Below are 27,227 nucleotides of genomic sequence, written 5' to 3'. Positions count from 1 at the left end.
TTCCAACCTGGAAGGTCTACGGGAGAAACTGCAAGACAGGAAAAAGTGGCGTGATTTGGTTCATGGGGTCACGAAGAGTCGGAACCGACTAAACGAATAGAGAGAGAGAGAGAGAGAGAGAAGAGACAGCAACAGCGGGAAGGAAGGAATGAGACAGTAGCTGTACGGAGCAAGAGAGAAAGAGTGACAGTGAGAGGAGGCTGTAGTAGTAGGACAGCATCAAGGAGACAGGGGTTGCGACACTGGAGAAAATGACAGAGAGGCTCACAGATATATTGCCAATGAGTTGGTCTGAATGAGTGAGTGAGAAAGGATAACTGGGAGTGGTTGTAAGATAGGGGAGCTTGTGGGAGTTTGTGAGTTGCATGTTAAGAAAAGCGCGAACTTCACATGACAAACTTTTTTGGAAAATTTTTAAAGGTACTCAGGAAGGTACAATGAGGTAGCTGGTGCCCCACTTTTTAATCTGAGTCATTTAAAAACTGAGGAACATATTCGCATGTTTTGCGCACCGATAGGAGTATTTTTTCGGCTTTTAAGCTATGTGTAGGGTGTATCAGAAAGAATCATACGATTTAGCACGTCTATATTTCTGAAACTAATGTACACTTAAACACATCAAAAAAATTTTTGCGTCACCCCGGTTCCCAGAACTCCTGAGGATAGACGATGACTGTGAATATTGTATCACAGACACAGTCGCTTTGATTGTTCGGAGATGTCACTAAACCTGCCAAAAGATGTAAATAACCCTGCATGAGCAGCACCTATTAGACTGAGGGGTCCGAAAGCCTATCAGTTACAGTCATTCCACCAGGACTGAGGTACACAGCTCGTGTTGTCTGTAGTTCAACCATGCCTAGACGGTCAGTACCGCGGTTCGATCGCGTCCGCGTTGTTACTTTGTGCCAGGAATGGCTCTCGACAAGGGAAGTGTCCAGGCGTCTCGGAGTGAACCAAAGCGATGTTATTCGGACGTGGAGAACATAAAGAGAGACAGGAACTGTTGGTGACATACCCACTCAAGCTGCCCAAGGATGACCGCTGCCGGCCAGGGCGGCCGATCGGTTCTAGGCGCTACAGTCCGGAACCGCGCGACCGCTACGGTCGCAGGTTCGAATCCTGCCTCGGGCATGGATGTGCGTGATGTCCTTAGGTTAGTTAGGTTTAAGTAGTTCTAAGTTCTAGGGGACTGATGACCTCAGAAGTTAAGTCCCATAGTGCTCACAGCCATTTGAACCATTTTTGATGACCGCTACCTACGGATTACGGCTCGGAGGAACCATGACAGCAAACCCACCATGTTGAATAATGCTTTCGTGCAGCCACAGGACGTCGTGCGCAATAGGCTATATGATGCGCCACTTCACTCCCGACGTCCATGGCGAGGTCTATCTTTACAACCACGACACCATGCAGCGAGGTACAGATGGGCCCAACGGCATGCCAAATGGACCTCTCAGGATTGGCGTCACATTCTCTTCACTGATGAGTGTCGCATATGCCGTCAACCAGACAATCGTCGGAGACGTGTTTGGAGGTAACCCGGTCATGCTGAATGCCTTAGACACACTGTCCAGCGAGTGCAGCAAGATGAAGGTTCCTGCTGTTTTGTGGTGGCATTATGTCGGGCCGACGTACGCCACTGGTGGTCATGGAAGGCGCCGTAACGGCTGTACGATATGTAATTGCCGATAGTGCAACTATATCGGCAGCACATTGGCGAGGCATTCGTCTTCATGGACGACAATTCGCGCCCCCATCGTGCATATCTTGTGAATGACTTCCTTCAGGGTAACGACATCGCTCGACTAGAGTGGCCAGCATGATCTCCAGACGTGAACCGTATCGAACATGCTTGGGATAAATAGAAAAGGTCTGCTTATGGACGACATGACCTAGCAACCACTCTGAGCGATCTACGCCGAATCGCCGTTTAGGAGTGGAACAATCTGGACCATCAGTGCCTTGATGAACTTGTGAATAGTATGCCACGACGAATACAGGCATGCATCAATGCAAGACGACGTGCTACTGGGTATCAGAGGTACCGGTGTGTTCAAAATAGTTCAAATGGCTCTACACACTATGGGACTTAACATCTGAGGTCCCATAGACTTAGAACCACTTAAACCTAACTAACCTAAGGACATCACACACATCCATGCCTGAGGCAAGATTCGAACCTGCGACCATAGCAGCAGAGCGGTTCCGAACTGAAGCGCCTAGAACCGCTCGGCCACAGCGTCCGGCGGTACGGTGTGTACAGCAATCTGGACCACCAACTCTGAAGATTTCGCTGTATGGTGGTACAACATTCAGTGCGTGGTTTTCATGAACAATAAAAAGGACGGAAATGATGTTTATGTTATCTCTATTCCAATTTTCTGTACAGGTTCCGGAACTCTCGGAGCCGAGGTGATGCAAAACGTTTTTGTTGTTTTACAATGAATTTTGTTTTCTGATAAACGGGAAAATCAAAAAGTTTATTTTCATACCTTTTCACAGGTGTTCAATAAGCCCTCTTGAGATGCATGGCATATTTCAAAGCGGTACTCAAGATTTTTCCCACACTGCAGCGAGCGTGTCTTGAGTTACAGCTTCCACAGCTCATGTTATGCCATGTCATTGTCTTTTCTAAATCCCCACAAGAAATAATCACATACAGGTATGTCCGCTGACCTTCGAGGCCAGTAATGTAAGGCTGAACCACTTGGTTCAGTGCGACCGATCCATCGTTCAGTAAGCCGGCCGCGGTGGTCTCGCGGTTCTAGGCGCGCAGTCCGGAACCGTGCGACTGCTACGGTCGCAGGTTCGAATCCTGCCTCGGGCATGGATGTGTGTGATGTCCTTAGGTTAGTTAGGTTTAAGTAGTTCTAAGTTCTAGGGGACTTATGACCACAGCAGTTGAGTCCCATAGTGCTCAGAGCCATTTGAACCATTTTGAACCATCGTTCAGTAATCCTTTGAATTAAAAAATCCCGCACGTCCAGATGCCAGGTTGGCGGTGCCCCACCCTGTTGGTAAATTTCCGGCCGATGTGGCCGAGCGGTTCTAGGCTCTTCAGTCTGGAACCGCGACCGCAACGGTCGCAGGTTCGAATCCTGCCTCGGGCATGGATGTGTGTGATGTCCTTAGGTTAGTTAGGTTTAAGTAGTTCTAAGTTCTACGGGACTGATGACCTCAGATGTCAAGTCCCATAGTGCTCAGAGCCATTAGCCCATTTGTTGGTAAATGAAGTCATTCGAATCAGTCTCTAACTGTGGGAAAAGAATGTTCTCAAGCATATCGAGATATGTGTTTCCTGTAATAGCGTTCTCGGCAAAGAAAAATGGACTATACACATCTTCCTGTGAAACTGCATAAAACATTAAATTTTGGAGAGTCCCTCTCATTTTGTACAACTTCATGTGGTATTTCCGTACCCTATATTCTCACATTCTGACGGTTCACCTTTCCATTTAAATGGAATATTGCATCGTCACTAAACACTAAGCGTGGAAGAAAACTCTTATCCTCCATCTTGCCAAGAACGAAATTACAGATCTCCACACGTTGTTGTTTGTCACCTTCACGAAGAGCTTGCAGTGGCTGAATTTTGTATGGTGTCATGTGTAAACGTAGACGCAACACACGCCAGACGTATTTCGGGGCGTGTTGAGCTGTCGAGTTGCACGGCGAACGAGTTTCTGCGGTCTCCTTGTGAAACTATGGCGGATGCGTTCGATGTCTGTGTCAGACACTCGGGAAGGGCCCGGCGATTTTCCTTTACACAGACAACCTGTTCCTCGAAATTGTTCATGCCATCGTCTGTGCACAGCATACCTGGTACGGAAGTCACGCTGAACAGTTATTACTGACCCGCACTGCGCAAAACGTAGAACACGAACGCTTTTTGTTGTCTCGACATCATTTGTACTAGAACTGAAGTGGGCACACACTGTTGCTACCTACGGGGAACCATATAAAACTCGAGAATTTGCTCTTTCCAACACTATGTTGTTCACGCACACATTTCAAATAACATAATAGTTATGATTTTTTTAAAAATCGGACGATTCTTTTTGATATACCCTTTACTTCATAACCCGGAGGAGCTGGAGTTCAGTGACAGGCGTGGCTTGAAGGCAAACTGGTACAGGTTTATCACACACATCCCCTTCGGTGACTACTGGGCCAAGTTATTGGTATATGATCCGTTCCTGGAAAGTGTTATCAGCAGGCTGAAGGGCCGATGGTTTTTGGTTGGCGACGGTCCTCACCTAACTTTGATAGTGGTACTTATACAAGCAATCTTCGAGTCGCACTGGAAGTATAGTAGCAGGAGAAAACTCTTAAAAATGTGGGTTATCAACACCAGTGATTTGCGTGGCAATTTATTCAACTGTTCGTTCGTTGTAACGTCCGATTCGTTGGTAGAGTGGTTGTCGGTTCTCTGGTGCTACTTCGTTTTTTGCAGTGCGTTCACGATCGCCCCCTTACTGCTTAGTCGTTAGGCAACCCTGCGAAGCGCAGTACATGGTTCCGCAGCCCCACGAAACACCGCAACCTCGCATGTCCCGTTTGCTGCTGGATTTATTTTCCCCTCGTTCGTAATAAGCGGCGATCATTTATTACGGCTTTTATCACGTGTCAACACAAACACTGGCTCGGACCGTGTGAAGAATTATGTCTCGTAATTGTAGGTAATATAAGTGCACGGGAAACCGTGCCTTAGGGCGGCAGTCTTACTGACTCGTAAGAACGTATTTAATGGCAACCGACAATGGATTACTGTGATAAAAGTAAACGGCTGTGCAATTTACGTCGTCGCTTGATGATTAAGAACGAACTGGGGGACAACAAATAAGTTCTACACATTTTGCTTCCCTTTCTCTCACAAATCTGACATTAGTGAAATTAACACAAAACCGTAATATGACGGTTTCAGTCAAGCTAGAAAAGAGGTATACGTTAACTTCAGTGTAAGAGATTGTAAGATTTGCATTGTGTTTTTGTAATGGAAATCTTCACTATTCGATTACTTCGTGAGCTTTAGGACTACTGTGAATCGCTTCCACTATACAACGTGTAAAAATCTGCCTATGTGCAGTGTAAACGTATGCGAACGAAATAATTTAGCTGTTTAATTTAGAGGTTGAATATTATATTTTCAGACGAACGGCCTAGATCAGCATCAGTTTTTTTTTTTCTGATTTATATGAACGGCTTCCTCCAATATACTCTGAACGAAGTTGGGGACTGGTCCACTATCTTTGCGGACACGGGCCATACCGACATATCTGAACAGAAGGGGACAATTACCAGATGTGACTGAAGTGAACTCAGCACATCAGATCAAGTGCTACTGGAATATTACCTAGTTGAAGATACAGCCAGAACAGCCGGGCAGATTTTAAGTAGTAAACCTTTTTACAACATAAACAGTGAATGAGAATTTTGTCATTGTAAATCTTCCAGCTGCACCTGTCTCAGAAGAAGCAAGGCATAGGTACAGTCAACAGACTCGACAACAAAGACCTGAAAGGCCAATAGACGAGGCCAGGGACCGAGAAAGAAGGCTGACAGCTCCTGTATGTCGCCTGATCCTGGAAAAAAGGTGAATGTTTGCTGCGTTGGGCCCTTAATTGATATGCAAGTGGATTTATACTTATTCTGCAGTCTTATAATGGTCCTAATATAAATCGTATGTGGTGTGACCAGCTTCTCACGTAATTTATTCACTAAATTGGTTCATCAAAGTTCCTCTCCAAAAATGATGATGGGACGGGATTCTGGTGAATGTAACTGTTTAACTGTTTAACAGATGAATTGCATCTTAAAAATTATGATTATATTTATTTTCTTTAAATGGTACACAAAATTGATGATGAATTTGTACAAGGAACGATTATGTATATGAACGTAAACCAAACATGTAAATACACTCCTGGAAATGGAAAAAAGAACACATTGACACCGGTGTGTCAGACCCACCATACTTGCTCCGGACACTGCGAGAGGGCTGTACAAGCAATGATCACACGCACGGCACAGCGGACACACCAGGACCCGCGGTGTTGGCCGTCGAATGGCGCTAGCTGCGCAGCATTTGTGCACCGCCGCCGTCAGTGTCAGCCAGTTTGCCGTGGCATACGGAGCTCCATCGCAGTCTTTAACACTGGTAGCATGCCGCGACAGCGTGGACGTGAACCGTATGTGCAGTTGACGGACTTTGAGCGAGGGCGTATAGTGGGCATGCGGGAGGCCGGGTGGACGTACCGCCGAATTGCTCAACACGTGGGGCGTGAGGTCTCCACAGTACATCGATGTTGTCGCCAGTGGTCGGCGGAAGGTGCACGTGCCCGTCGACCTGGGACCGGACCGCAGCGACGCACGGATGCACGCCAAGACCGTAGGATCCTACGCAGTGCCGTAGGGGACCGCACCGCCACTTCCCAGCAAATTAGGGACACTGTTGCTCCTGGGGTATCGGCGAGGACCATTCGCAACCGTCTCCATGAAGCTGGGCTACGGTCCCGCACACCGTTAGGCCGTCTTCCGCTCACGCCCCAACATCGTGCAGCCCGCCTCCAGTGGTGTCGCGACAGGCGTGAATGGAGGGACGAATGGAGACGTGTCGTCTTCAGCGATGAGAGTCGCTTCTGCCTTGGTGCCAATGATGGTCGTATGCGTGTTTGGCGCCGTGCAGGTGAGCGCCACAATCAGGACTGCATACGACCGAGGCACACAGGGCCAACACCCGGCATCATGGTGTGGGGAGCGATCTCCTACACTGGCCGTACACCACTGGTGATCGTCGAGGGGACACTGAATAGTGCACGGTACATCCAAACCGTCATCGAACCCATCGTTCTACCATTCCTAGACCGGCAAGGGAACTTGCTGTTCCAACAGGACAATGCACGTCCGCATGTATCCCGTGCCACCCAACGTGCTCTAGAAGGTGTAAGTCAACTACCCTGGCCAGCAGGATCTCCGGATCTGTCCCCCATTGAGCATGTTTGGGACTGGATGAAGCGTCGTCTCACGCGGTCTGCACGTCCAGCACGAACGCTGGTCCAACTGAGGCGCCAGGTGGAAATGGCATGGCAAGCCGTTCCACAGGACTACATCCAGCATCTCTACGATCGTCTCCATGGGAGAATAGCAGCCTGCATTGCTGCGAAAGGTGGATATACACTGTACTAGTGCCGACATTGTGCATGCTCTGTTGCCTGTGTCTATGTGCCTGTGGTTCTGTCAGTGTGATCATCTGATGTATCTGACCCCAGGAATGTGTCAATAAAGTTTCCCCTTCCTGGGACAACGAATTCACGGTGTTCTTATTTCAATTTCCAGGAGTGTAGTTCTCACCTGACGTATTGGCAAGAGCCTAGTACAAATGACACTGCATGGAATCTTGTGTGCTTCTCTATTATGAGAAGGGGCAGCAAAGAGAACAGGTGAAATGTGCAAATTGATAAACAAGTGGATACTCGGATGCACTACCAGGATGTCACCTAAGGAGGCAAACTGGTCCTACGTATCGCACCACTGACAAGGGAATCTCCCCATCGCACCCCCCTCAGATTTAGTTATAAGTTGGCACAGTGGATAGGCCTTAAAAAACTGAACACAGATTAATCGAGAAAACAGGAAGAAGTTTTGTGGAACTATGAAAAAAATAAGCAAAATATAAAAACTGAGTAGTCCATGTGCAAGATAGGCAACATCAAGGATAGTGTGAGCGCAGGAGCACCGTGGTCCCGTGGTTAGCGTGAGCAGCTGCGGAATGAGAGGTCCTTGGTTTAAGTCTCCTCTCGAGTGAAAAGTTTAATGTTTTATTTTCAGACAATTATCAAAGTTCAGGCACTCACACACAATCAACTTCGCTCTCCAAAATTCCAGGACATGTTCAGATTTGCTTGGACGTATGCAGGATTTGACGGTCTACACACGGAAAAATTTGAAAACGTTAAAAACAGAGCACAGGGAAAATTGTGCGACTGTGAAACTGTTGCATTCATTTGTTGCAGGTTATGTGACAAACTCTTATGTTTTCATCATTTTTTGGGAGTGATTATCACATCCACAAGAAAACCTAAATCGGGCAAGGCAGCTTTTCACCCATTCGCCAAGTGTACAAGTTAGGTGGGTCGACAACATATTCCTGTCATGTGACGCACATGCCGTCACCAGTGTCGTATAGAATATATCAGACGTGTTTTCCTGTGGAGGAATCGGTTGACCTATGACCTTGCGATCGAATGTTTTCGGTTCCCATTGGAGAGGCACGTCCTTTCGTCCACTAATCGCACGGTTTTGCGGTGCGGTCGCAAAACACAGACACTAAACTTATTACAGTGAACAGAGACGTCAATGAACGAACGGACATATCATTACTTTGCCGAAAATAAAGAAAGTAAACTTTTCACTAGAGAGGAGACTTGAACCAAGGACCTCTCATTCCGCAGCTGTTCACGCTAAGCACGGGACCACGGCGCTCCTGGGCTCACACTAGCGTTGACGTTGCCTATCTTTCACATGGACTACTCAGTTTGTATATTTTGCTTATTTTTTTCATAGTTCCACACAACTTCTTCCTGTTTTCTCGATTGATCTGTGTTCAGTTTTTCGAGGCCTATCCACTGTACCAACTTATAACTAAATCTGAGGGGGGTGCGATGGGGAGGTTCCCTTGTGAGAAAACTCAATTCGAATTTTGGGTGGCTGAAAAATCAAGTGAAAACCTACAGGCCAGAGCGGCGTATATTATCGACAAACAGGGCAACGCGGCGTGCCGATGACGGCTCCTACCCATGGTCGGTTCCGCTGCCTGAAGATGGGCTCCACCTTGGAGACGGATTGAAGCGCCAGCGCAAAAAACTCTGTTTTTCTGGGTGGCCAGACAAGTGAAATTGCGAACGAAATTACTCTGCAGCAAGGGCAGCAAAGTACGTGACCGGCTCCTGCGACGGCCACAAACCAACTGTCTCAAATTCTCTTCCGCCGCGTTCCCAGAGAGCGACTATTCCACTGTGCCAGAAGTCAGCCAGTCGGTGCCGATAAACAAAGTTTTCACTAATTATGACCTTGCAACTACTGTACTCCGTTAACGTAGGCTCCAACATCACTATATCCCACAAATTTCCGACGATCACTGCAAAGGTGTACTGACGTAGCAGTCGAGCAGCCTATCGCAGCCTCCGCGAGGAGGCGATGGTCGCCAATGGAAGATAATAAATGGGGTGCTAAGTGTAGCGCCATACGTTGGCTATCCTGAGGAGCACAGCGGCCATTTTCCTAAAATATCCCAAACAGTAGCACAGCCGTGCCGTGTTGCCGAGCTGGCGCATTCCTACCCAAAAAATGAGGCTTTCGTGAGAAAACTGGCCACAGCCGTTGTAAAAATAACGATCGTCCGTCGCTCTGGCCCCTGACTTCCGACATCAAAGGAAAAAGCCGTCAGCCAAGGGGCAGGACTCTGTCGACAATTACCAGTGACCGGCTGTTGTGAGTCGTTGGTCTTCTCACAGCCCAAAAGTTTCCACTCTGTCTCCAACGTGAAATAAACAGACTTGTGATATGCGTGCATCCTACATCGAATCACGTATACGTGCCGGTACACAGCATCCGATTACCTACTGTGTATGGCAATGTAACACGGTAGTGAAATGACATTAATTATGGATGCGAATTTAGATTTTAGAAATGCAAGATAGGCTGGTCTGATGGCCCGTAATGGATGTATGAAGGGGCCAGAGAGCCTGCCGTCTTGCAGTCCAGTAAGAGAACAGAATGGAGATGGGCACAGGTGTACTCGAGAAACTATGGCTCCCAGTGAAGAATTATTAATGCACTCTGATCCCTCACCAAGCCGCAGCAGTCGAGTAGCGTGGGCGCGCCAGGAGTTCTAGCAGCAGTTTTAGTTTATACACAAGATATTTTACATTTATGTTCTCACCTGTTTCTACAAAGAAGTGAATTATGTCTGTGTATTTTGTTGTTGAATAGTATATACTAACTCGTTCTAGGCTTTTGTGAAAATTTTAGAGCATTTTCGCTGTGTGAGTTGACATTCTAGTGTAGCTTCAAGCCCCCATAAGCGCAACTGGCTTCTGATTAAGTGCATACGTGCTTGTAGTGTAGTCGCAGCAACAGTTTCTGTTTGTACACAGGATTTAGTTCAGTTTTTTTCTCACGTGATTCTGCGAAGAAGTGAATAGTACCTGCGTATTCTATTGTTTTGAACGGTGTGTACTGACTTATTCTAATTTTTTGCTCAAATTTTAGTGTATTTAAACTCTGTGCGGGTTGACTGTGAAGTGTAGTAAAAGCCAGATCCAACGTAGCAGCGGTACTTCAATTGCATCCAACGACTAGTTCGGTTAGTGTTAGTTTCTTCGCAGTACAGACGAACATTGGTTAAAATTGTGGCTGTTGTGTACTTCTGCAGGCGACATTGGCCACCATCCGTAGCCGCGCGGGATTAGCCGAGTGGTCTTGGGCGCTGCTGTCGTGGACTGTGCGGCTGGTACCGGCGGAGGTTCGAGTCCTCCCTCGGGCATGGGTGTGTGTGTTCGTCCTTAGGATAATGTAGGTTAAGTAGTGTGTAAGCTTAGGGACTGATGACCTTAGCAGTTAAGTCCCATAAGATTTCACACACATTTGAACATTTGAACACCATTCATAAATAGCTGGAATTTGACGGTGATCAACAGGCCAGTGCCTGTAGCTGAGTGGTCAGCGCGGGTGACTGCCATGCAGAGAACTTGGGTTCGATTCCAGGTACCGCCAGGGAAGGACAGGGAAAGGGTGCGTTCAGCCTCGTGAGGCCAATTAAGGAGTTACTTGACCTAGCAGTAGCGGCTAAAGTTCACGAAAACTGACAACGGCGAGGACAGCGATGTGCTGATTCTACTCCCCTCCATACTGCATCAAATGAAGTCGTTGGAAGAGGAAGACACGGCGGTCGGTCGGTACCGACGGGCCCGCCATGGCCTGTGGACGGAGTTTACACTACTATTAGTAGGCTTCAGATTGCTAGCCCGGACTCCGGAGGTGCTGGCACACCTGCAACGAATGCGTTGACAACTCTGGTGCCTATGGGCCCGTGCAGAGTGTGTGATATCGCAGCGCCTTTCAATTCGTTCGTCCTGACTGGTCGACACTAATCAGATTGTGAATGGCGAACAGTGGCATGGTCGCGAATCTCTGGGCGGAAGGTGAAAATGAGTACTTGCCACACATCTGTACCCTAACCTCTTCTTTTTCTTGTGCCTTTGTGCCACATCTACCCAGAGTAGGCATAGTTATTATCGGATTTGGCATGGTTAGTTTAAGAGGTGGTCGGATGCCCTTCCTGTTGCTACACCATTAGCACCTGGGATGTAATGTATGTACCCCAGCTGTCTGTGAGAAGTGTTAATCACACAAAAGTCAGATAAGTTTTCTAAATGTTTGCGAATCGTGTAACAGGCGCAACTTGCGTTCTACCCCAGTATTCGCCTAGTAGGATGTGGAGAAGCGCCCAAAAGCCACATCAAGGCTAGCCAGCACATTGGCCCTCGATGTTAATCCGCCGTAGCCGGCACACATCCCCGTGCCGGAAGTGGTGCCTAATACGCCTGGCTATCCGGCTAGCTGTCTCCTTATCCCTTAAAAACAGGTTTGAAGCATTGGCTGCTGCTAAATGAACATCTGAACCAACACAGAAAGCCTCGTCTGAACGGTCAGAAGAAGGTCAGAGGGTAGAATTGGTTGTTATTGGATGCTCCAACATTCCTGCAGGGAAATAGTGGACAGGTTGGGCAGAATTCGAGTTACAGCTCTATTTATGAAGGCGGGTGGGAGGTGCGGGATGGGGAGGTAACGTCCAAGATTTGAAAGAGGTTCTGCCGACGGCGATTATGCACACTGGTTGCAGCCATCTGTAAATCAGAGCTCATGTCGGCACGAATGATGCCTGCCACCTGGTTCCTAAAGGCGGCTGACTTGTTTGATGAAGACAAGCAAGAATCGTACGCAAGGTGGAAGCAGAGCATCGTTCTCAGAACCGATTTCAGTGCTTAAGTTTTGGAGCCGATCTGAAAAATAAACTAGAAGTTCACACGATTCTGTGACTGTTTAGATGCTGATTTCTCGACATTCGCTGTCGGGTGGAAATTTGTAGGGTACACTTTAATAGTTCAGGCGTACATTGCACGCAGGAAGCGAATACTGTGGCAGTTTAGTACACGTGGAGTGCACATATGGATGTTTTAGGATATATACATCCCTCAACAGACTTTATAAGGTACATTCCAATTTCAGTTTCTAGGAAATCAGATTATGGCACTTGTCGTGTTCTCTTCATCAGCGTAGCAGTCAAAGGTCGTCAGACTGTCACAGCGTCGCTGAATACTGCTATAGCCGGCCGGAGTGGCCGAGCGGTTCTAGGCGCTACAGTCTGGAACCGCGCGACCGCCACGGTCGCAGGTTCGAATCCTGCCTCGGGCATGGATGTGTGTCATGTCCTTAGGTTAGTTAGGTTTAAGTAGTTCTAAGTTCTAGGGGACTGATGACCTCAGCAGTTAAGTCCCATAGTGCTCAGAGCCATTTGAACCACTTTTGAACCAATACTGCTATAAACAGGAGAATAAAGAAACGTAGGGAGATATTTCTAGTTACCAAGAGCAACGACAAAAAAACAGATTTCAGATTACCTGTGTATCTACATGGGCAATTCAGTTGCAGTGTCGAAAATGTTGAGCATCAATAGACAAAGTTCAAGGTTATTGTACAAAATGTCTTATTTCTGAGCCGGCCGGTGTGGCCGAGCGGTTCTAGGCGCTTCAGTCTCGAACCGCGCGACCGCTACGGTCGCAGGTTCGAAACCTGCCTCGGGCACGGGTGTGTGTGATGTCCTTAGGTTAGTTAGGTGTAAGTGGTACTAAGTTCTAGGGGACTGATAACCTCAGATGTTAAGTCCCATAGTGCTCAAAGCCATTTGAACCATTTTGTAATATCCAACATGGGATCCGAAAACAAGTATGTGGGGAAAGCCAGCCCGCTATGTTCGTCCACGAGACTCAGAAAGCAGCAAATACCGGTGCCCAGATTGACACCGTGTTCCTTGACTTCCAGAAGGTGTTCAGTGCAGTTTCAAACTGCCATCTGATAAGCAAACTAAAACCGTTAGTGTTATTGTATTGAGAGTTTGTAGTAAAGAGAACGCAGATAAATCTTCGGACGTAAGCGTCGCTTAGCACTGAGAAATGTGTGGCTTCTGAGATGCTGCCCGGCCATTGTGCCCCCTTCCTTCTAACTCCGTGTGGGCAGTTACTGTGCTAACCTAACTACTGGTAGTACTTTGAAACTCACGAGTGATTCCTTCGGCTGATTTCAAGCGATTTTGATCAGGCGACCTTTGCAATGCTCGACAATTCCTGTCCATCAGCGCTTTAGATCTGCTTGATCTTGATTTATCTAAGGTTGTTTCCTCGCGTTCCTAAATCACAGTCACATCATCGCCAGTCGACCTGGGAAACTTTAGACAGGTTAAAATGCCCCTAACGGATTTGTTACTCAGGTAACATCCAATGTATAGTGCACGTTCAAAGTCACTGATCTCTCCTGACTGAATTATTCCAATGTTATTGCTTCTCTACTGACAACAGAGTACACCCCGCCTCTAAAATACTGGCTGATCCGCCGTCTAATGAACGATTCAGCATTACGTAGGGGTGTCTGGACACTTTTATTAATAGTGTAGATACTCTGTCAGATAGTACTTGTAATTAACAAGGCAGAAACGTACAATCTTAGTTTCAGTAACAACATCGTATACAATCTTGATAAATACATTTCGAATATACAGGATGATTCAGTTGCCCCTGCTGATCGGTTTTATGCAATCCGCACTGTTTTCAGAAACGATGGATTTCACAATCTCTCACAGCCTGTGTGCAAACTATAAGTCCTACAGAAAAATATGAACACGAACTTTTTATAGGAAATTTGATGTAGTCAAATTTTGTAATGGGATACGTTTTCGCTGGAAATCTCAGTTACCGAGTTATTCAATAAAAATATACAAAACTGGCCTCCAAACGCACCTTCACATGCACAGTTCTCCCTCAACAGTTGGGACTGCTAGTACGTTGTTCTTGGCACACACCCTACCACTGAACAAAAGTTTCCAGTTACATTAATTATTCCCGATATTTTACCTTTTTCCGTCTTTGACGTCTCCATAGTCGCCTATTTAGCCAACATAATGAATTGAAACATGTGTGTGAGAATAATGAAAGAAAAACGAGTTTTATACATGTTACACTAAAACTATTTACATAGACCATTCGATCGAAACTTAACCCTTACAAGTACAGTTATTTAGTAGTCAGACAGTCTAATGAATACAATGATGTAATTGTTTATATTGTGCTGTTAAAATTCACAAAATTGTTGTATAAAATTTACACACACGTCAGTTTTACGCTATGTAACTGCTGACTAAGCTGGTACATCTACATCTACATTTATACTCCGCAAGCCACCCAACGGTGTGTGGCGGAGGGCACTTTACGTGCCACTGTCATTACCTCCCTTTCCTGTTCCAGTCGCGTATGGTTCGCGGGAAGAACGACTGTCTGAAAGCCTCCGTGCGCGCTCTAATCTCTCTAATTTTACATTCGTGATCTCCTCGGGAGGTATAAGTAGGGGGAAGCAATATATTCGATACCTCATCCAGAAACGCACCCTCTAGAAACCTGGACAGCAAGCTACACCGCGATGCAGAGCGCCTCTCTTGCAGAGTCTGCCACTTGAGTTTATTAAACATCTCCGTAACGCTATCACGCTTACCAAATAACCTTCTGACGAAACGCGCCGCTCCTCTTTGGATCTTCTCTTTCTCCTCCGTCAACCCGATCTGGTACGGATCCCACACTGATGAGCTATACTCAAGTGTAGGTCGAACGAGTGTTTTGTAAGCCACCTCCTTTGTTGAAGGACTACATTTTCTAAGCACTCACCCAATGAATCTCAACCTGGTACCCGCCTTACCAACAATTAATTTTATACGATCATTCCACTTCAAATCCTTCCGCACGCATACTCCCAGATATTTTACAGAAGTAACTGCTACCAGTGTTTGTTCCGCTATCATATAATCATACAATAAAGGATCCTTCTTTCTATGTATTCGCAATACATTACATTTGTCTATGTTAAGGGTCAGTTGCCACTCCCTGCACCAAGTGCCTATCCGCTGCAGATCTTCCTGCATTTCGCTACAATTTTCTAATGCTGCAACTTCTCTGTATACTACAGCATCATCCGCGAAAAGCCGCATGGAACTTCCGACACTATCTACTAGGTCATTTATATATACTGTGAAAAGCAATGGTCCCATAACACTCCCCTGTGGCACGCCAGAGGTTACTTTAACGTCTGTAGACGTCTCTCCATTGATAACAACATGCTGTGTTCTGTTTGCTAAAAACTCTTCAATCCAGCCACACAGCTGGTCTGATATTCCGCAGGCTCTTACTTTATCAGGCGACAGTGCGGAACTGTATCGAACGCCTTCCGGGACTCAAGAAAAATAGCATCTACCTGGGAGCCTGTATCTAATATTTTCTGGGTCTCATGAACAAATAAAGCGAGTTGGGTCTCACACGATCGCTGTAGCGTAATAAGACCAGTCCATGAAGACGAAGAATGGTCAAGTGTGGGAAATAATTCGCGCAGTCGCAAAGTTTTGTACAGCAGAAGGAGGGAGTGCCATGAGCAACATATTATTCGAAAAATCATGACTGGTGACGACTCAGTCTGAGAGTGTGGGGGAAGGGGGATCGTGGATTTGAAGGTCACTTTTGTGACTCTTTCTTGAATAACTCAAAAACTACGACCTCTAGTGAAAACGTATTCCAGTACAAAATTTAACTACATCAAATTTCCTACAAAAAAGTCCTGATAATTATTTCTGTAGGGCTAATAGTTTTGCATAACGAGTGAGAGAATAAGAAAATCTCAGGCGTCGTATTCGAAGGCGTTGTGGGTTGCATTAAAACTATTGGGCAGCTGAATCACCCTGTATACTGCAGTTCGAATATACAGTAAGAGTTTCACTAATAACAGTTCTGCTAGTGCACTACACAGTCTGTTGTTACGTACAAATGAGAAAAACAAAAAAATGAGGATGGTTTACGGTACTTAAATGAAATGCCGTGTGGCGAGGGTCTCCCGGCGGGTAGACCTGATCGCCTGGTGCAAGTTGAAACATCCCCTTACAACAATTAGTGAATGACTGTGCCGATAAACCTCTTAAATTATTTGATTTTCGAACAGCTGAGCAGAACTGAACGTACTCAGACATTTCTCTCTTTACTTATTCCGATCAACACTAAACTGACACACATTATTTTTAGCGCAACGCAATCTGACTTTCAATAATCCCTACAAAAGAATGGCCCCGACGAACAATAACCTATACCTTTCATGAATCAATTACCTCACAAAAATCTTCATTACTCGAACTACTGCAATACAGCGAGCGCCAATACTGCCAGCCAAATTAAAGATTCTAACTACTGAAGTCACTAACTACTGATGGGCATAGTTAGCAAATGAAAGATTTCGATAGAGAACAAACAATGTATTTACCTTACTAATATTCAAAAGTCATCAAAAATATATATATATATATATATATATATATATATATATATATATATTTGAAACACCCTATATATATATATATATATATATATATATATATATATATATATATATATATATATATATATATATATATACAGGGTGTTTCAAAAATGACCGGTATATTTGAAAAGGCAATAAAAACTAAACGAGCAGCGATAGAAATACACCGTTTGTTGCAATATGCTTGGGACAACAGTACATTTTCAGGCGGACAAACTTTCGAAATTACAGTAGTTACAATTTTCAACAACAGATGGCGCTGCAAGTGATGTGAAAGATATAGAAGACAACGCAGTCTGTGGGTGCGCCATTCTGTACGTCGTCTTTCTGCTGTAAGCGTGTGCTGTTCACAACGTGCAAGTGTGCTGTAGACAACATGATTTATTCCTTAGAACAGAAGATTTTTCTAGTGTTGGAATTCCACCGCCTAGAACACAGTGTTGTTGCAACAAGACGAAGTTTTCAACGGAGGTTTAATGTAACCAAAGGACCGAAAAGCGATACAATAAAGGATCTGTTTGAAAAATTTCAACGGACTGGGATCGTGACGGATGAACGTGCTGGAAAGGTAGGGCGACCGCGTACGGCAACCACAGAGGGCAACGCGCAGCTAGTGCAGCAGGTGATCCAACAGCGGCCTCGGGTTTCCGTTCGCCGTGTTGCAGCTGCGGTCCAAATGACGCCAACGTCCACGTATCGTCTCATGCGCCAGAGTTTACACCTCTATCCATACAAAATTCAAATGCGGCAACCCCTCAGCGCCGCTACCATTGCTGCACGAGAGACATTCGCTAATGATATAGTGCACAGGATTGATGACGGCGATATGCATGTGGGCAGCATTTGGTTTACTGACGAAGCTTATTTTTACCTGGACGGCTTCGTCAATAAACAGAACTGGCGCATATGGGGAACCGGAAAGCCCCATGTTGCAGTCCCATCGTCCCTGCATCCTCAAAAAGTACTGGTCTGGGCCGCCATTTCTTCCAAAGGAATCATTGGCCCATTTTTCAGATCCGAAACGATTACTGCATCACGCTATCTGGACATTCTTCGTGAATTTGTGGCGGTACAAACTGCCTTAGACGACACTGCGAACACCTCGTGGTTTATGCAAGATGGTGCCCGGCCACATCGCACGGCCGACATCTTTAATTTCCTGAATGAATATTTCGATGATCGTGTGATTGCTTTGGGCTATCCGAAACATACAGGAGGCGGCGTGGATTGGCCTCCCTATTCGCCAGACATGAACCCCTGTGACTTCTTTCTGTGGGGACACTTGAAAGACCAGATGTACCGCCAGAATCCAGAAACAATTGAACAGCTGAAGCAGTACATCTCATCTGCATGTGAAGCCATTCCGCCAGACACGTTGTCAAAGGTTTCGGGTAATTTCATTCAGAGACTACGCCATATTATTGCTACGCATGGTGGATATGTGGAAAATATCGTACTATAGAGTTTCCCAGACCGCAGCGCCATCTGTTGTTGAAAATTGTAACTACTGTAATTTCGAAAGTTTGTCTGCCTGAAAATGTACTGTTGTCCGAAGCATATTGCAACAAGCGGTGTATTTCTATCGCTGCTCGTTTAGTTTTTATTGCCGTTTCAAATATACCGGTCACTTCATGATGTACAGTATTACAAATTTACTCTTTCTGATGGACACACGTCCAGATCGTCTCCTCTCAAAATTCTGCCATCTCTCTCCCGACATTCACCACTGCTGGCGGCTCACCTCCAACTGCGCAACGCTACGCGCTGTTCACATCCAACTGCCCAACACTCCAATATCAAAAATTCCAACAATGCTAACCAGCCACACACTGCACACAGCACAGTCAGTGGTTTTCATACAGAGCGCTACGTGGCGTTATCAACATAAAAACCTAAACAGTCTTTTGAGGTGACGCCACTTTGACGAGTTTCGCGTCGATGAGAATGTAATGATGATGATGAAGGCGACACCAATACCCAGTCCCTTTAAGGAGAATATCTCCAACCTAGCCGGGAATCGAATCCGCCCCCCCCCCCCCCCCGCATGAGAAGCCGGCGCGCTGTCCATTTTTTTTTCTTTTTTCTTTTCTTTTCTTTTTCGACGCGGACGTCCCATGCCAACCGTTGAAGTTCTTCGTTGATCCTTTCACTCAGTTTTTTTTAATACAGAAAGTCATCTGACCGAACACGCTGAGCTACCGTGCCGGCCTCCACTCAGCTACGGTGCTGGACGTCTACAGTATCAATTTTCCCAGCGAACCGGTCTGCACCGTGCTGTGATCACCGCGGCACGGCTGACGTCCCGCACCCGTCCGCAGGTGGCGTCAGAGCTGCAGTTTTCTTGCTGCGGGTCGCATGTAACGAAACCGAAGATCTTAAATTGTTCATCCTTGGAGCACCAAACTCTAATCGACCAGCGAAACGTAATAACTGTTAACTGCCAGAACAGCTAATCCCCTCACTAAACAGTCCGCAGCGTTTACTTTCGTCACATTAAGTGCGACACCAATGGCTCATTTATTTGTAATGACAATAACGTAGTCCGTAAATGCAAGGAAACTGTTCCGAAAGTCTTGGTACAGTAAAAATGGCGCTAGTTCTGGCCATTAGACATAGGGATATCACGTTGCTGACAGCATGGCGCCAAGGGTACAGCACACCATTTTTGCCTGCTACCTTCTGCACTGTGTGCCCCCGTCCTGCCAGTTGCGGGAACAACTTAATAAAATAAATAAAAACGAAAAACCACTTATGATGGCACAGTGCTGCCGAAACATGTTTGGGTACTGAGAAAAACGGTGTATCGTGTAACTGGTGGACCTCAGATCCCAAAAATTTTTACTGCAAACGCCAATACAAGGAGCTGTAAATCAAAAGATGGATATCAACTTACTCTGTCAACAGTCTTGGCTGGTTCCTTCAATTCACCCCCGTTGGAGCTGGTATCTGAGCCAGGTGGTGTGAGAGCTGCTCAACGAAAAAATTTGAACGGAGAAGGTACAAAGGCACCAGCATTTCGTTGTTAAAATTTCAGTTATGCAATCCATCTGGATAGAAGCAGCTGCGCCTACGTGTGGGCAGCTTTTTACAGTGAGGTGAGCTCATCTCGTCGTTCGCTTCCCTAGCTCATTCTCCACTCTTTAAATGAACACAAGTTAGGTCTTTAATAAATTATTCCTTTGTGTGACTATCCGTGGAAGATGAATGTACTTTTTCAAGGTCTTCCATAAAAAGTGTGTGTGTGTGTGTGTGTGTGTGTGTGTGTGTGTGTGTGTTCCAGTTTATTGTTCCCTTTCATTTTAAGGCACTCTTTGCTCACAGTTAGTTTTGTCAGCAATGTTCTCACTGTAAAGGTACAAACAATAAAAATGGGACCAAAGTGCTGAGGTCATCGGTGCCTAACCTTACATACTATTTAATCTAACAAGGGGAGGCCGCCAATTGTGAAATTCAGATTCGATTCATACCGCGCATAATAAAAGCTCATGGCCAGAGGTGTAATGTGGCAAAGCACCAAGATGCACTTCTCAGCCGTTGTCGAGAAAATCGACAGTTAAAAGAAAAAGAAACCGTTGCAGTGAAATACTCTCTACGATTAATAATTTTCTACAGCGTCGTGGCGCAGCGGTAAGCGCTCGGGTTCGTAATCCGAAGGTCGCTGGATCGACTCTCGCGCCATGCAACTTTTTTTTATTATTTGTTTTTTGTAATTCAAATATATATATATATAAAATTCCCGGCAATCAGTTGCAACAGTTATGCATATAATAAGTTGTTGAAAGTCGTCTGTCGTGGAAAAACTGGCGACTTCGAACATCACTATGTTTTCCGCAAACAAAGTTGTATTTCACAAGTGTTATTAATTATCTTCATAATGTTATCCACGTATAGTTAACGGAACACGTAGAAACGATATTCCGAAACGAATACGTATAGCGTAAATCAAACGTTCGAATTAGAATAGACACCCCACGAACACAAATTTGCTGTGGCAGGTATGAAATATAAACTCCGTTACTCGCTCGTTACACTTGAAGGACAGATGTTGAATGTGCCGAAACGAGCCGCCGCATAACAGCGTAGTTGCGTGCTAACTTCGAAAGAAGGTAGATGCGGTCCCTAGCGCAACTTATAACATCGTCGAAAATCAGTGCGGACGGGAGAGCTTTGGTACACCCTGTTAAAAAAAGGGAAAAATGGAGGCGGTACGATTGGAGAGCGATCCGCCTTCACCAATATATATATATATATATATATATATATATATATATATATATATATATATATATATATATATATTACAAAAAACTAATAATAAAAAAAAATTGCATGGCGCGAGATTCGATCCGGCGACCTTCGGATTACGAACCCGAGCGCTTACCGCTGCGCCACGACGCTGTAGAAAATTATTAATCGTAGAGAGTATTTCACCGTAACGGCTTCTTTTAACTGTCGACTTTCTCGACAACGGCTAAGAAGTGCATCTTGGTGCTTTGCCACATTACACCTCTGGCCATGAGCTTTTATTATGCGCAGTATGAATCGAATCTGAATTTGACAATTGGCGGCCTCCCCTTGTAAGTAACTTACACTAAGGACGACACACACACCCATGTCCGAGGAAGGACTCGAACCGACGGGGGGAGCCGCGCAGACCGTGACAAGAGGCCCCAAGATCGCGCGACAACCCCGCGTGGCTACAAACAATACCTTTTATTTATTTTTCTCTCCTAAATATGACTTTTGACTGTGTTGAGCAACAGCGGCGGCCATAGAGATACCGAAATCCATTGTAAGTCACGGTAAATAGTAAAAGCCATCGTTCTCAAAATTAAAGGACACGTAACTCTCCTTCAAGATGGTAAACAAATCTGGCTGACTTGCACAAACGATAGATTATACGCGGTCCAGATGTGCCCAACGACGTCAACATGCAGTAAACACTCAGAGGCGGTGGGTGCCAGAACAAGCAGTGGACGGTATATAAAGCTGTCGGGGGTCGCAGAGAACAATGCAGGCGGTGTCGTAATGCGAAAATGGAGCGATTCATCTGACATCCAGAATGGTGTGTTCAAATGGTTCAAATGGCTCTGAGCACTATGGGACTCAACTGCTGAGGTCATTAGTCCCCTAGAACTTAGAACTAGTTAAACCTAACTAACCTAAGGACATCACAAACATCCATGCCCGAGGCAGGATTCGAACCTGCGACCGTAGCGGTCTTGCGGTTCCAGACTGCAGCGCCTTTAACCGCACGGCCACTTCGGCCGGCAGAATGGTGTGTTCATTGGCTTTCGGGTCGAGGTTGGAAGCATTTCAGAAACGGCCAAGTTTGTAAGTTGTTCGCGTGTCGCCGTGTGTAAAGTACACCGTGCATGTAAAAGTGGCACTACCCAGAACCGCCGCCGCACCACTGGCCATACGTGATAGGCGTGAATGACGGCTGCGGAGATTTATGTGCGGGCGAACAGACGTGCAGCTCTTGAGCACTGGCCGCCTGGATGAACCAGTTGGCTACCAACAGTGTCTCATCAGCGACCGTGCGGCGAACGTTGCTGCTATGGGTACTCTGCAGCAAAAAATGGTTCAAATGGCTCTGAGCACTATGGGACTTAACTTCTGAGGTCATTAGTCCCCTAGAACTTAGAACTAGTTAAACCTAACTAACCTAAGGACATCACACACATCCATGCCCGAGGCAGGATTCGAACCTGCGACCGTAGCGGTCTCGCGGTTCCAGACTGCAGCGCCTAGCACCGCGCGGCCAATTCGGCCGGCACTCTGCAGCAGGCGCCTGTTTCACGCACCTATGCTGACTGCTGTTCGTCGACGACGAATGCTGGAATATGCACGACAGTAGCGCAACTGGACTTCCTCTGAGTAGCGATAGGCGGCCTTTCCAGATCAACCACTTTTACGCTCTATGGGATTGAAAGCCAAAACTCTGGGGAATGGTGGGAATGGTTGTGGGAATGGTCCAGGCCGGAGGAAGGAGGGTAATGATCTGGGAAACATTTTCCTATCATTTCCTGCGTAATCGCATCATTTTGGAAAGCACAGAAGATCAACATAGGTATGCATCTATCCATGGCGTCCATGTACACTACTACATGCATTTTTTTTTCCTCGGTACGATGACATCTACTGAGTCAGAATGGCTCCACATCTCCGTCAGTACCTTCCGGAACATCACAGACCGTTTGCAGATCGTTTGCTGCACGTCTTGCAGCGGTCCTCGCGAAAGATGGTTATTCAGGTTGTTGACAGGTGGTCACATAAATTTTGTCTAGAAATTGAGTATTACCTTTGCTGTCGAAAATATACTCGATTCTGATGTTCCCACATCATATGAATTTTTAAAGGTTTCTGATTTCAGCGTTTTTTCTACAATCTGTGATACCTGTTCCAAGTATAATATACTACTGGCCATTAAAATTGCTACACCAAGAAGAAATGCAGATGATAAACGGGCATTCATTCGACAAATATATTATGCTAGAACTGACATGTGATTACATTTTCATGCAATTTGGGTGCATAGATCCTGAGAAATCAATACCCAGAACAACCACCTCTGGCTGTAATAACGTCCTTGATACGCCTGGGCATTGAGTCAAACAGAGCTTGAATGGCGTGTACAGGTACAGCTGCCCATGCAGCTTGAACACGATACCACAGTTCATGAAGAGTAGTGACTGGCGTATTGTGACGAGCCAGTTGCTCGGCCACCATTGACCAGTCGTTTTCAATTGGTCAAAGATCTGGAGAATGTGTTGGCCAGGGCAGCAGTCCAACATATTCTGTATCCAGAAAGGCCCGTACAGGACCTGCAACATGCAGTCGTGCATTATCCTGCTGAAATGTAAGGTTCAAATGGCCCTGAGCAATATGGGACTCAACTGCTGAGGTCATTAGTCCCCTAGAACTTAGAACTAGTTAAACCTAACTAACCTAAGGACATCACAAACATCCATGCCCGAGGCAGGATTCGAACCTGCGACCGTAGCGGTCTTGCGGTTCCAGACTGCAGCGCCTTTAACCGCACGGCCAGTTCGGCCGGCGAAATGTAGGGTTTCGCAGGGATCGAATGAAGGTTAGAACCACGGGTCGTAACGCATCTCAAATTTAAAGTCCACTGTTCAAAGTGCCGTCAATGCGAACAAGAGGTGACCGAGACGTGTAACCAGTGGCACCCCATACCATCACGCCGGGTGATAAGCCAGCATGGCGATGACGAATATACGCTTCCAATGTGCGTTCACTGCGATGTCGTCAAACACGGATGCGACCATCACGATGCTGTAAACAGAACCTGGAGTCATCCGAAAAAAATGACGTTTTGCCATTCGTGCACCCAGGTTCGTCGTTGAGTACACCATCGCAGGCGCTCCTGTCTGTGATACAGCGTCAAGGGTAACCGCAGTCATGGTCTCCGAGCTGATAGCCCATGCTGCTGCAAACGTCGTCGAACTGTTCGTGCAGATGGTTGTTGTCTTGCAAACGTCCCCATCTATTGACTCAGGGATCGAGACGTGGCTGCACGATCCGTTACAGCCATGCGGATAAGATGCCTGTCATCTCGACTGCTAGTGATACGAGGCCGTTGGGGTCCAGCACGGCGTTCCGTATAACCCTCTTGAACCCATCGATTCCATATTCTGCTAACAGTCATTGGATCTCGACCAACGCGAGCAGCAAGGTCGCGATACCATAAACCGACTTTTATCAAAGTCGGAAACGTGATGGTACGCATTTCTCCTCGTTACACGAGGCATCACAACAATGTTTCACCAGGCAACGGCGGTCAACTGCTGTTTGTGTATGAGAAATCGGTTGGAAACTTTCCTCATGTCAGCACGTTGTAGGTGTCGCCACCGGCGCCAACTTTGTGTGAATGCTCTGAAAAGCTAATCATTTGCATATCACAGCATCTTCTTCCTGTCGCGTCTGCAGCACGTCATCGTCGTGGTGTAGCAATTTTAATGGCCAGTACTGTATAATGCATCACCTCATACAAACATTGGAAGGAACAGCACAGGGAGCGCAGAATAGGGGGATGTAATTTTCTTATGTAAGATATGGTCACAGAAGACTGGATCATAGGCAGTGGTGGACGCAATAAGTGTCATGGTATCAGCTTGGAAAACTGAAACGGATTTGAGACCGTTATTTATTGAATACAAAACGACATGTTTGTATGCTGTTACATGCTGTGGGCAAGAAAATATTACTGTCTGTCTTGTTGTGGAATATTTATAGTTTTTTTTAATTTATAAATATGGATTTGTTCTAGCAAGCAGTAACGGAAGAATCAATTAACATGATATTACATTTTCGAAAAATATATAGTATGTGTAAAATTGAAGAATTTTTTTATGTACATTTCAACGTTACTTTTACTTGGAAACATTAGCAAGTTACTTACTTTTACAGTGATACTTCAAATGAACTTGAAGGTAGTCCGAGAAAAGTGACCGTATGTTGTAATCTTGTAATATACACCTTCTAAGACTTTTTCAATTTCCCTGCTATCCTGCAGGTGGGACTCGGACTTCCAGAGTCTATGCTCCCTTTCCAGGGTCGTTCTTAGCACCTGTTGTGGGACGTACGACTTGATGAAGTTACAATTGTATTTCACATGTATCATATTCTATGGTTTCCGTTAGTCAGACAACCACTGGAACGTTAGATTAGTGCGATGTAGTGTTCAGTCTGCGCCAGATGTAGGAACTGCGCTTCTTTTCTCCGTTGGTTAGATAGTGTGGAGCCACGAGGAGTGGCCGCGCGGTTTGAGACGCAATGCAAAGTTTGCGCGGCCCCTCTCACCAGGGCATGGGTGTGTGTGTGTTGTTCGTAGCCTAAGTTAGTTTGAGTAGTGTGTAAGTCCTGGGACCGATGACCTCAGCAGTTTGGTCCCTTAGGAATTCACACACATTTGAACATTTAGTGTCGTGCGTGTAGGTCTTCACGAGGATTTAGACGGCTAATGATGGAGATATGAGTTGCACACGTACAATGCCGTCACTCAGTCTCCGCTCCTCTAACGTTCGCTGTTGGTTTATGCTCCCTATTTTGCACCCTAAGAACTCCGCGGTGGCAACTTTCCTAATATTCTTCCAGCAGTCCGTTTGCGATTTTGTTCGTCAGTTAGTAAATTATAAATCACTTTTGGGAAGCTCTGACAACCGTATGTAGATCGTTGGCGGAAGGGATGTTTCGTGTAAACGAAAACGGAATAGTAAAAGTTTCCTTTCATGCTTTTAGCAAACAAAATATTTTCGAATCCACTGCAGTGTCTGAAAGGAAAAGTTTACGATCATAGCGTACTACAAATTTTGACTTACGAGAATGAGACGTGTGCTTTTAATCTAAGAGGATTCAGAAACTTTGAGTTACTGAGCACATAGTGGAGTGTTTAGTATTGGAAATGACTAAGGGTGACAGGGAAACAAAGAAAAGGATCAGGTAATAAGATGATATATAAGATGGAAAAATGACTGAGAGATGCAATAATACATGAGAGACACGGATACGTTTAGTTGAGGACGGTAACCCATTCAGCAGCGGATGCGAAATGGCTTCTGTTGCTAATAATAACAACGATGATAGTGGTGATTTGCTGTATCACTTATTTAAAAGACGTAGCTTTCCAGACTGAAGTAACCCATTTTGTTCATAAATTATTGCAAAATAAGAGAAAAATGTTTAACGAACTATGTTCACCTATATTAATTGAACAGTGTTTCGTTTACGTTTCTAAATTTGTCATCTGCAGTTTTCAGCAGATTCCATAGACTGCGCTGAATTAACCTTTGGAGGTTTGCATAGTGTATATTTTTCGATAGAAGAACTGAACGTAAGTTTTCCAATAAAATGGTCTAGTATGTCAAATCACAGAATCAGAAATAGGCGAAAAGCCATGGCCTAGGAGAAATCCTTATGTAACACACAAGATACTAAATTTAACTAACGGAATGCAGCAGATGAATAATGCTGACGTATAAAAAATTAAATTGACAGAAAGTGCAAAATGGCAAATCATGAATTTCTAGAAGAGAGAAGCAGAGCTTTCGAAACCTGCGCGGCTGTCAGAAAGATAGATGCTGCCTGTAGTAAAATTAAAGAGTCCTTTCAAGAAAAGAAATCATCTTGTATGAATATTAAGGGCACAGATGGCAACCCAGTACTATTCAAAGAAGGAAGGCTGAATGGTAGAAGGAATATGTAGAAGGACGACACAGTGGAAACGAACCGGGCAACAGTATTATGGAAGAGAACAGAAAGTAGATGAACATGAGGTGGAAGATGTAATACCACGACAACCATTTGATAGATCACTGAAAGACATAATTGTAAATCAGGTCCCTGAGGTAGATGACATTCATTCTGAATTATGTGTTTCGATAGGCATATTTTGTAATTTACAGACCAGTCATACACAGAGACTAATTTAACCAATTACAATGAAGTAAATTTATCTAAGGTATGGGATAGGTCGCCACATAAAATGCCACACCTTCTAACGAAAGAAACATTTAGGG

Source organism: Schistocerca nitens, chromosome 2 (assembly GCF_023898315.1).
Source record: "Schistocerca nitens isolate TAMUIC-IGC-003100 chromosome 2, iqSchNite1.1, whole genome shotgun sequence".
Taxonomy (NCBI): Eukaryota; Metazoa; Arthropoda; class Insecta; order Orthoptera; family Acrididae; genus Schistocerca; species Schistocerca nitens.
This window is presented reverse-complemented; position numbering follows the sequence as displayed.